Here is a 9559-nt window from a genome sequence, read left to right as displayed (position 1 = left end):
CTTTTCAAATCACCTTGGTGTCGTAAGCACATGGACCCACTCTTATATATATATATATATATATTTGCACAATTGACACACCATTGTGGTCACGTTTAATTTAATTGCATACAAAAAGAAATTGCATTGTGGTCACGTTTAATTGCACAATTGACACACCATTGGGATCACGTTTAATTGCATACAAAAAGAAATTCCAAACAAATAAACTTAGCCCTTGGATCAAGGAAGATAGTGCCCAAGGTGTCCTACCCTTCTTCATGTTTTGTAGATGACAAGACCAATAAAGCAATGCCAAAAGTAACTCTGAAGACTTTATTGATTGTACTTTAAAGAGAGTATTCCATGTACTCTCAGAAGTTTAAGATTATTAATCCTAGTGCTCAAGTTTACATTTTTTCTAACTAATCAAATGCTTGAGAGTACTTAGCAGAGTATCCCATGTACTCTCAGAAGTTTAAGATTGTTAATCCTAGTGCTCAAGTATATGTTTTTTTTCAACTAATCAAATGCTTGAGAGTAATTAGGATTAAGTACCAAAAAATAGAGAATGCTTGAGAGTAATCAGGATTAAGTACCAAAAAATAGAGAATGCTTGAGAGTAATCATGATTAAGTACCAAAAATACAGAAAGTATCGGGATTATAACTATAATATGCATGATTTTAGTTTTTGAAATTAAAAGGAATGCCTATTTTTAACCAAGAATTTTCAATTCCACCAATGTTTTTACTGAGCATTTGTTCACAGTGCTCACATAACCCGGTTTGTAGTGTAATTTTCTTGGCTGAAATTCAAAAATCCTGGTTGGAATTTGATGTTGTCTTTATTTTTAAGGGATGAAATTGGACATTTTAGTTATAAATCCAGGCATTTGTATGATTTGTAGTGATTTTCAGCTCTAGATCTCTGTTAAGCCTAACCATTGCCTTTAATTTTAAGGGTTGAAAAAAGCATTCAATGCTTGTTAATTCTAGCTTCAAAGGCATTCTTGAGAGATGGATTAAACATTATTTTGATTGATGGGCACGCAAGGAAATTTGAGGTGGGCCCCTAAGGTGCCTTGTAAAGCTGGATAGTGTGAAGGCACGCCGTCCATGGTCCAGACGATACTTTATGTACGCGGACACGTGTCACAAGCTGACGTTCGCTCGTGTCCGAAAAGGCTCACGTCACGTGGGCGGGCGTCCCACACATGTAGGGGCCCTAGGGCTCAGAGAGAGGAGATAGAGAGCTAAGCGAGAGAGAGAGAGAGAGAGAGAGAGAGCTTATGGCTGCTCGTGCTATCTGCAGTGAAGAAATGCAGCTCTGTTGTTTGGGATTAAAGGCTACCTTGCTGGTGTGTTTGCAGATCTAGCTATGGAAGGCAAAGCTTTGAAATTTTCCCCAGGTACTCTCTCTCTCTCTCTCTCTCTGTGTGTGTGTGTGTGTGTGTGTGTTGTGTGTGTGGGGGGGCAAAGCTTCGCCACCAGGGCATCTCTCTCTCTCTCTCTGCCTCTCCTCTTTCTACCTCCTCTCTCTATCTCCTACCCCTTTTGTTATCTAGCCCAAATTTTCTCCCTTCCCACATAAGCAGCAGAAGACATCTTTCACCGCACTAGCCAACGTTTCCTTTTCTCCTGGTAGTGGCCTCCTTGCATTTGTTTCAGATCCCCCATCATCTAGAACTCTAAACATGTGGTGCCCCTTCAGTCATGTTCTAACAATTTCCAGCTATTTTTAGTTTGGAAGTGGGTTCGGTTTTTGCCTAGATTCGTGCTGCCCATCATCGGTGCCCAGCTTGTATTATCGTTTTAGTAGCACGGGCATTCGTTTACATTCAGGTGGCTGGAAGATACAGGAGGGCGCGGGTGGTTGGAAGACACAGGACTGCTATGTCCTCCATTTCCATATGAAAAGCTTGTCCCTTCCTTTGGGAAGAACCTTGCCATACGTGTGGTTAATGTGTGGAGCCATTCAAGATGTGTTCCTCGAGTTCCTGAGGATTATATATAATGTATCAGGCCAGCTGATCCTTCCAATCCATGACGCACTCATAGTCCAGGATGAAATAAGGCTGCAATATAACTCAGGGGTGTGGTGAAGCCGACATCCATCACTCCACATGGATGCGGGCTGGCGCTCCCCTACAGCCTGGAATTTTCTCCCTAGTTTTTTTTCTCTTTTTTCCAGTTTGAGCTCCTGCCAATCAGTAAACGCACTCACTCTCCAATAGCCCTTTTTGCCAGTTCATACGCGGTAGATGCCTCTGGCGAGCACCAGCTCGGATTCGAACCCACTTATTTATCGTCTCCCCAGTTATACTAGGGCGTGTTCGAATTTCATTTGGGAATTCTCTCTATGGGAGGATGAGGAGAGGTAAGGTGGACTTTTATTGAGGCAAGAACTGACATGAGCAGTCACATCAGCTGCAGCTGAATACATCTTTTGGAAGAAAGCCAGGCGCACATGGACGTGAGGGGGGATATAATTTACTGCAAGGTGGAAGATTGCTTTGGCACCCTAGCATGTGCAGCAGGTGACTTCAGGTAGTGCGTTCTTCCAAGTCAGGGCAAGCCATGATTAATGTTGATAAACTTGAATATGAATTAATAACATTGGGAATTTTTTTTGAAGTGTTAGTTCTAGTCATGGCCAGCTTGTTGATGCTAATGTTTTTCAGAGTGGTGCATTTGCTTATGCATCAGGCAGCTTCCATCTGTAGTATTTTTATAGCAAACTTTTATGTATCCTAGGGGTCACAATGACCACAAGGGACAAAGTACAAACCGGACAGCCTGCTGCCTGTTACAATTTTGGAGGCCCTCACTACACAGATGTTTTGAGAGTTCCAAAGACAACAAACCTAGTTGCTCTCATATATAGCAGACACAGCACAGATCAATAGGGAACAAAGTATAAACCTTAGCCCCATAGACACGAAAACACCATCTAGAAATGTGGGTCCAAAACTTCCTCAAAGCAGGGCATCCCAAAGGCTAAGCACGACATCTTGGGTACTTTCCTTCAGATATGTTCTTGGTCCCTAGCCTGGAACCCATTGATAGGCCACCAAACATGAGTTTTCATAAGAAGCATGAAGCATGAGCAGGGAGCTTTGATTTCCCACAGATTTCTAAACCTGCTTTTCCAGATCTCAGGGCCATACCTGACTCTCCAATGTTTGTTCAGGTTGGAGAAGTCATCAGTAGTCTACGAAGTCCTTGTCAGTGATCTCTAACCCCATTGGACATCCTAGATGTCTAAGGACTTGATCCTTGTTAATGACTTGGTCCTCTGGAAACATCAAACACTAATGAGCCTAGGTTTGTGTGCATTGCATTTGGACCCAAAAGCCTCTGCAAAACATTGTACAAGAAGCAGAGCTCTTCTAACATTTTGATTTGAAGCTTCTAGAAATAGAGTGAGTCATTAGCAAAACATTGTAGCAAGGGTTGATCACAATCATTCAAGTGTAAGCCCACAATCTGCCTCTCTTTAGCAGCCAAGCCATTAAGGGTGGGAAACAACATCAAATAGAAGTGGGGTCCGAGGGAACCCTTGCTTGATAGATCTTCACAACAAGAATGAGAACCACAAAACCATGTAACATCAAGCATGGCGTGGCATCAAAGCTTAGAACATAAATTATGTTGGAGATGAGTTGTCCAAAGCCAAGCTTAGAAAGAACCTTGCTCACAAAAGACGAGTGAAGCCTCATAGGCCTTCTGATGATCCAACTGTATAAGCACGCATTTTACAGTGTGTAAATGTTATCAACAATGGACTTGCCTTTGATGAATCCATATTGTCCGAGGGGAAATTACTTTTCGAAGGAGGCGGAGATTCTTAAAGCCACCACTTCGGCCAAGATCTAATATATAAGAGGTAGAATGGTAATCGGCCTCCAGTGAGAAAAGGTCTCACAAGCAGTTTGTTTGGGGATCAATTTGATGAGGCTCTTAAATACCTGGTTCAAGGCCGTGGTGCTTGTAGGCTTTATTCATAATATGGTTTAGGTATATGTAGCTAAGTTTAAAACTTAATGAGGAATTTGGTTGTTAATCCATCCCCACCAGGAGTTTTGTCTTTGTTCATAGATTTAAGAGCCTAACATTTATCATCAGTTATGTTCCTTTCAACTCACTTGGTTGGATTGTTCATCAACAAGTTTTACATTCTCCAGCATCCAATCTTCAGCATGAAACCTTTCCCTTGAAACATTTTTATAAGGCCAAAAGTGTAACTCAGAAAGGTCACCCAGTTGTTAGCAAGCACAATAGGATCAGTGATGACTCATGAGAACTTACTGTCTTTGACCTGAGATATACACTCATGTTGTCTTTTACATTTTAAGGCCTTGAAGAAGCGCTTTGAGGGAGCATGAGCCTTCTAAGGAAATGCTTCTTGGACAACAGCCCTCAAGCATAAGCCCTATGTGCCGCCACCTCCTCTTTCCATATGGCCTTGGAAATAGAGTATCTTTCTTTGTTCTTGAGAGCTCAAGGTTTTAACCAAGTATAAGGTTATTCCATTTCTTCTTTAAGTCTTTGAGCCTCTCTCTTTTGCCTTAATTTTTTCCACCTCTTTTATAGTAGTTTGCATGAGGGAGACAAACTTTTTCCTGTCAAGTCTACCATTGATAGTGTCTTTTTCAAGGGTTTTGATAGTTGAAAGTGTTCTTTCAATGAACAAGTGGCTTGAGACTGCTAAGGTATTGTCTTTTTCAGGAGTTTTGATAGTTGAAAGGTGTATGCGCATAACTTGACACAGTGCATCTATGTGTTTTGCAAGATGTAAGTATTGGTTTTGATCCAATTCATAAAATGCTGCCGTTTTGTAACTAATGTGAATAGTGCTGGGCGGGCATGGGTAGCATTTGTCAGTCAGCTGACAAGTGGAAAACTCTATGTGCAAAAGGCATGGGTAATCAGGCGCCCCTTTCTTCCTCTCCTCCCTACTCATGCAAAATTCAGCAATGACATCTTCTTGCATATCTATTCTCCTTCCTACTCAACATATTGGGACTGGTTTTGATCTCTTTCATGAGCTGTACCATTTCAATGCTTGCGCTATTGCTGCCCAAAAGTGCTCCAGTGCTGGTCGGATTGCTTTTAGGGCTGTTTTAAGGCTAGATATTGCTATCCAACCTGATTTGAAGCTGTGAGGGGCTGCCCTTGTTATGTACGTGGAGCTAATGCCCGGATTAGCTGGCCTAATCCAATAGGGTTAGGGGACCCTAGGATTAGGAGATAGCGGGTAGATGGAGAGGGCTAAGGTTCAGACTATTGGCTATCTGTAGCAGGTTAGCTATTTATAGTGGCAGCTATTGCTATATAAGTGATGCCTTGGGTTTTATTGAGTAAGTCATGCAGTGCACTTGTTGAAAGAATGCATAGCGGAAGATGGGAAAGTGGAAACACAAGAGAGAGTGAGAGAGAGAGATGGAGAGAAAACACAGGTGTATACTTGCTCTCAATATCACCAAACAAGAAGCACAAACAAGTCTTGAGCAAGAGGGAAAGATGACCTCGTATGTGAGGGACTGCAGCAAGCCAATATACAGAGGCACTGAGGCATGCAAGTGGCAAATACCCAAGTCAAGTGTGAGGAGGGAATGGCCCGGCTATATATATGCCAAAGTAGGGGCAGCCGACCAGCTCTCTCACGACTAGGGAAAAAGCCAAGACTCCATAAAATGGGGAAAAGTGGGAATATGATGTGAGGGGTGACTAGTCCCTCTAGCTAACATGGTCAGCCCTAAAGGCTAAAATAGGACACCACAAAGGAAGCCAGCAGCAAGGGGATGATGACACTTGTGAGGGGTCTATGCTTGGACGAGAATTTCTACTCCTGTCGTGGACATGGCAGATCACAGATAGTCTTGCCGAGGGTCCTTGTGGGTAGGCACTGGTGGTATGGGGTGCCAATGCTGAGTGGCATGTATTTGTGGAGTGGAGCCTTAGCCCGTCTTGGGGGTGGATCGAAGTATGGATTCTATGGTTGGGCGGTGAGCTTGCGTGCTCCCCTTTTACTTGGTTTTCGCTACTCTTGTTTTGCACTGTGTTTAGGAGATTTTGGTTAGAGAGGCCTTGGGGGTGGATCGAAGTATTGATTCTATGGTTGGGTGGTGAGCTTGCATACTCCCCTTTTATTTTGTTTTCTCTACTCTTGTTTTGCACAGTGTTTAGGAGATTTTGGTAAGAGGCGCTTGTGAGGCCTCCTATAGGTGGTGTTAGAGCGATCTAAACACGGAGTCTACAAAGGTTTGTGTGTCTTTCTTGGTTTTATTCACGTCGAGATTCCTAGGTATTTCTCTCAGCACCATAGCTTGCTTTTTTGTCTCGCAAAGAAGTATGCTTTCTAGGGTTGCTCGTCATGGTTGTATGTGGATTTTGAGAGGGGGAATATGCGAGTCATGTGGGTAGAAGATGTTCTGAAAGGACACTTACGAGAAATTCTCCTCTCAGGCTTTTTGCTCCCAGATGGGCTGCGTTTATGCTCAAGTGCCTACTCTTGACACGTATGATTAATGTGTTGGCAAGCGGATGAGGTCGATGGGCTGTGATTGAGGCAGAGGGCTGTTATACAGGCTGCACACAGTAGATGAAGCTGATGTGCGGGTGGCAGAGGGTTTCAATCTGTGAAAAGTCCTACAGGATAGCAATCGTCTGGATGATACACATTTGAGAGGGAGGCTAGGACCAGGGTGGCCAGCATGTAGGGCTTCGGATCATTGACAAAGGTGCGTGCATGTACATAAGCACAGGGGCGGGAGATTATCACATTCTTCTTTAAATCTTTGAGTCTCTCTTTTCTTAGTAGCCATAAATTTTCCCACCTCTTTTATACTAGTTTGCATGAGGGAGAAAAATGTATCCACATAGCATAGAGCATCCCATTTTGGCTTTGGACTATCTTCTAGTGTTCCTTAAACTCTAGGTGGCTCTCTCCCATCTTGGCGTGCACCTACCACTACCCTATGTGTGCAAACAACTCTCTCACAGCATGTCACCTCTGTGAGAGCTCACAAAAGGTTTACTGAACCCTAACTCCCGTAGACTACCCCATATATATCCTCAATTCTCTTGGCACATGCATTTGAGGATTGATGCATGCGACACGCACCCTGCTCAGCATCACCAGCTTACCATCTAAATAATATATGAAGTTGGCACAAGACATATCCTGAATTAATGAAGAATGACAAAGAGAGTAAGAGAAAAGTCCAGCCAAAATGTAAAGGGAAAAACTGAGCAGAACGCGTAAAAGTTCGCTTACAGGCAGTTCTTCTTGCATTAGCACTCTCACTAAAGTGATTTGCAATACACAAGATCAGAAAAACCAAAGGAGGAGCAGATTAATATTAGAAGATGAGAACCAAAGATTTTTTCAAGCATAAAAGCCAAAGAAGACCAAAAGGCCAAAGAAGATGAGAACCAAAGATTTTTTCAGGCATGTGTTGGAATTGAAGAAAGCACAAGTGTCCTACCCATTAGGCATTTGCAAGGACTTTTGGAGGCCATGGAAGAGTCTTGGGGTGCTTGGGATTAGCCCATTGGAATCCAAGGTGGCTAGGGTAGAGGTGAGGGATGCACTCCGCCAAAAGGATGTTTTCTTTTCTCACTCTCAGCCCCCTAATGAAGACGAGCCAAAACTCGTGGATGATGGTGGTCTCCAGGAGATGTTGGTTCTTGAACAGGTGGTTCTGCATCAGTTTAGGTGTGGGACACGATGCTAGAAACTCCAGTTTCTCCTAAAGTTTAAGGGTTATCCTGTGCAGCAGGCAGTGTGGTTTGATGAGGACCAGTTTCCGGCCGAGTCATTATCACTTTTCGAGGCCTATAAGGACGCGATGCAGCTGAGGACATCTGCAAGCTTAGTGGGGGAGAATCTGATACACCTGCAAGTGGTCTGACAGGCGACCGACCATTCCGGCAGCCCCATCCGACCAGCAGGCCAATCAGGACCTGACAGCGGTGGGTGATGTGGCAGTGGCACCCGACCAGTCCCATCCAACCAGCAGGCTGACTAGGACCCGATGACCTGCCAGGGGCCTATAAAAAGGGATCCTCGGGGGAGGGTTCTAATCATTCTCTCTTCTGCGTTTTCAGAGTGTGAGTGAGTGTGCATTTACCTCTACCCGTGTGAGGGTTCTAATCATTGCGAATCACTCTCTTCTGTGTTTTCAGAGTGTGAGCGTGCGTTTACCTCTACGTGTGTGCGTGTGGTGTAGTAGGGGCGACTCACCTTTACACATGTAACTTGGCCATCCGTTGGTGGTGAGCTTGGGCTTTCGAGGCCACCTCCTGTAAGGTGTTTGTAATAAAGCTTATGTTTGTACCTTTGTTCTCCGCTGTGCAATTCTCTTATTGACGGTACTTGAGGCATAAGGATTTACATTGAGAATAGCCTATTGGAACCCAAAGTGGCTAGGGTAGAGGTGAAAGGTGCACTCCGCCAAAATGAGTTTTTTCCCTCATTCTTAGTTGGCAATATCTAGGTGATCCTGCGCCATGTGGATATAATTATTCCTTGCAACTGCCTATTAAAAGGCAATGTTAAAAGAGGCCATATATGGGTAGTATGGAGTAGTCTTGACTATAGGTGCTCGGAGATGTCAAGACCTGCACCAATACTTGTCCCAACCATTGGTGCATGTCCTCGGCACCTTCAAGCACCTATAGGCCTGCCAAAATTGCTCATATATTGCCTCTAACGTTGCCTTCTAGGCATTGCAAGGAGCACCGCGACAAATAATGCACCTTTGCTCCTTTTTTGACTTGGTGTTTAAAAGGGTTATTAGGAAGGACATTGTCAGACTGGATACTCAGAGGACATGGAGTTCACCTAGTCGTCCATTGGGGACGAAGATGGCCTTCTACAGAGATCACCTCCTATGCCTGACAGAGGATGGGTTCATCATCCGTCCATGCTACATGGACATACACCTATCCTTTGGGGTGAGATGTGTGATCGGCCAGATCCACACCTCGTCCCATCAGCTGAGAGTGGAGACTGCCAGATATGGGCCTAGGGCGGCCGCACCAAAGGACAGGATATGCTAGCTCTGTGACACATAGAGTCCGAGACAGAGGACCATTACATATGCCGATGCCTTGTATACTATGAGATTCCGGGGAGGTTCCACTGCCTCTTCCGAGCTGGGTTCGGACCACTTTCTTGGATCATGGACTTCCCGGATCAGAGATGCTTGGGACTTTTTCTTCTAGAGCTCCGTAGACACAGGGAGTCCTTAGTGACATCCAGATCAGTTGTACTTGCTCGAGGACCAACACAGAGAGCTCTCACCGACTTCTTCCGCTCTCTCACCGACTTCTTCCATACCAGCACTCCGAGGGTGGATCCACCCATCGTACCCAGACCACAGGCTAGTGTAGGAGCTCGGCCGAAAGGTGTGACACTCGACAGAGCCACTGATTATGCAGAGCTTATGCCCTAGACCCCATGGCCCTCGCCGACGGCCACGGTACTCGGCTTTCGATTCTTCTTTGATGACCAATGGGAGGCTCAGCACTATCACATGAGAAGAGCTTGTGCCGATGGTTTTGGATCAAGA

At 44.6% G+C, this 9559-nt stretch overlaps 1 protein-coding gene across 4 annotated transcripts in view; it reads left to right on the top strand.

Annotated features, from left to right (window-relative positions):
- The first annotated feature begins 1221 nt into the window (after positions 1–1221).
- LOC147608089 (uncharacterized) overlaps positions 1222–9559 on the top strand; it is a 61154-nt gene continuing 52816 nt past the window's right edge. Inside the window, exons 1-2 of one of the 4 annotated variants that reach the window (XM_086789764.1) lie at positions 1222–1390; positions 4710–4775. The gene's annotated coding sequence lies outside the window, so the exon portion shown is untranslated. Of the gene's footprint in view, positions 1391–1560; positions 2529–4709; positions 4776–9559 lie in introns of those variants that run through there. The other 3 variants (XM_086789762.1, XM_086789763.1, XM_086789767.1) reach the window with 3 other exon arrangements.

Source organism: Cibotium barometz, chromosome 54, assembly GCF_041138505.1.
Source record: "Cibotium barometz isolate CiBa-2024 chromosome 54, ASM4113850v1, whole genome shotgun sequence".
In the NCBI taxonomy this organism is placed as follows: Eukaryota; Viridiplantae; Streptophyta; class Polypodiopsida; order Cyatheales; family Cibotiaceae; genus Cibotium; species Cibotium barometz.
This window is presented reverse-complemented; position numbering and strand designations above follow the sequence as displayed.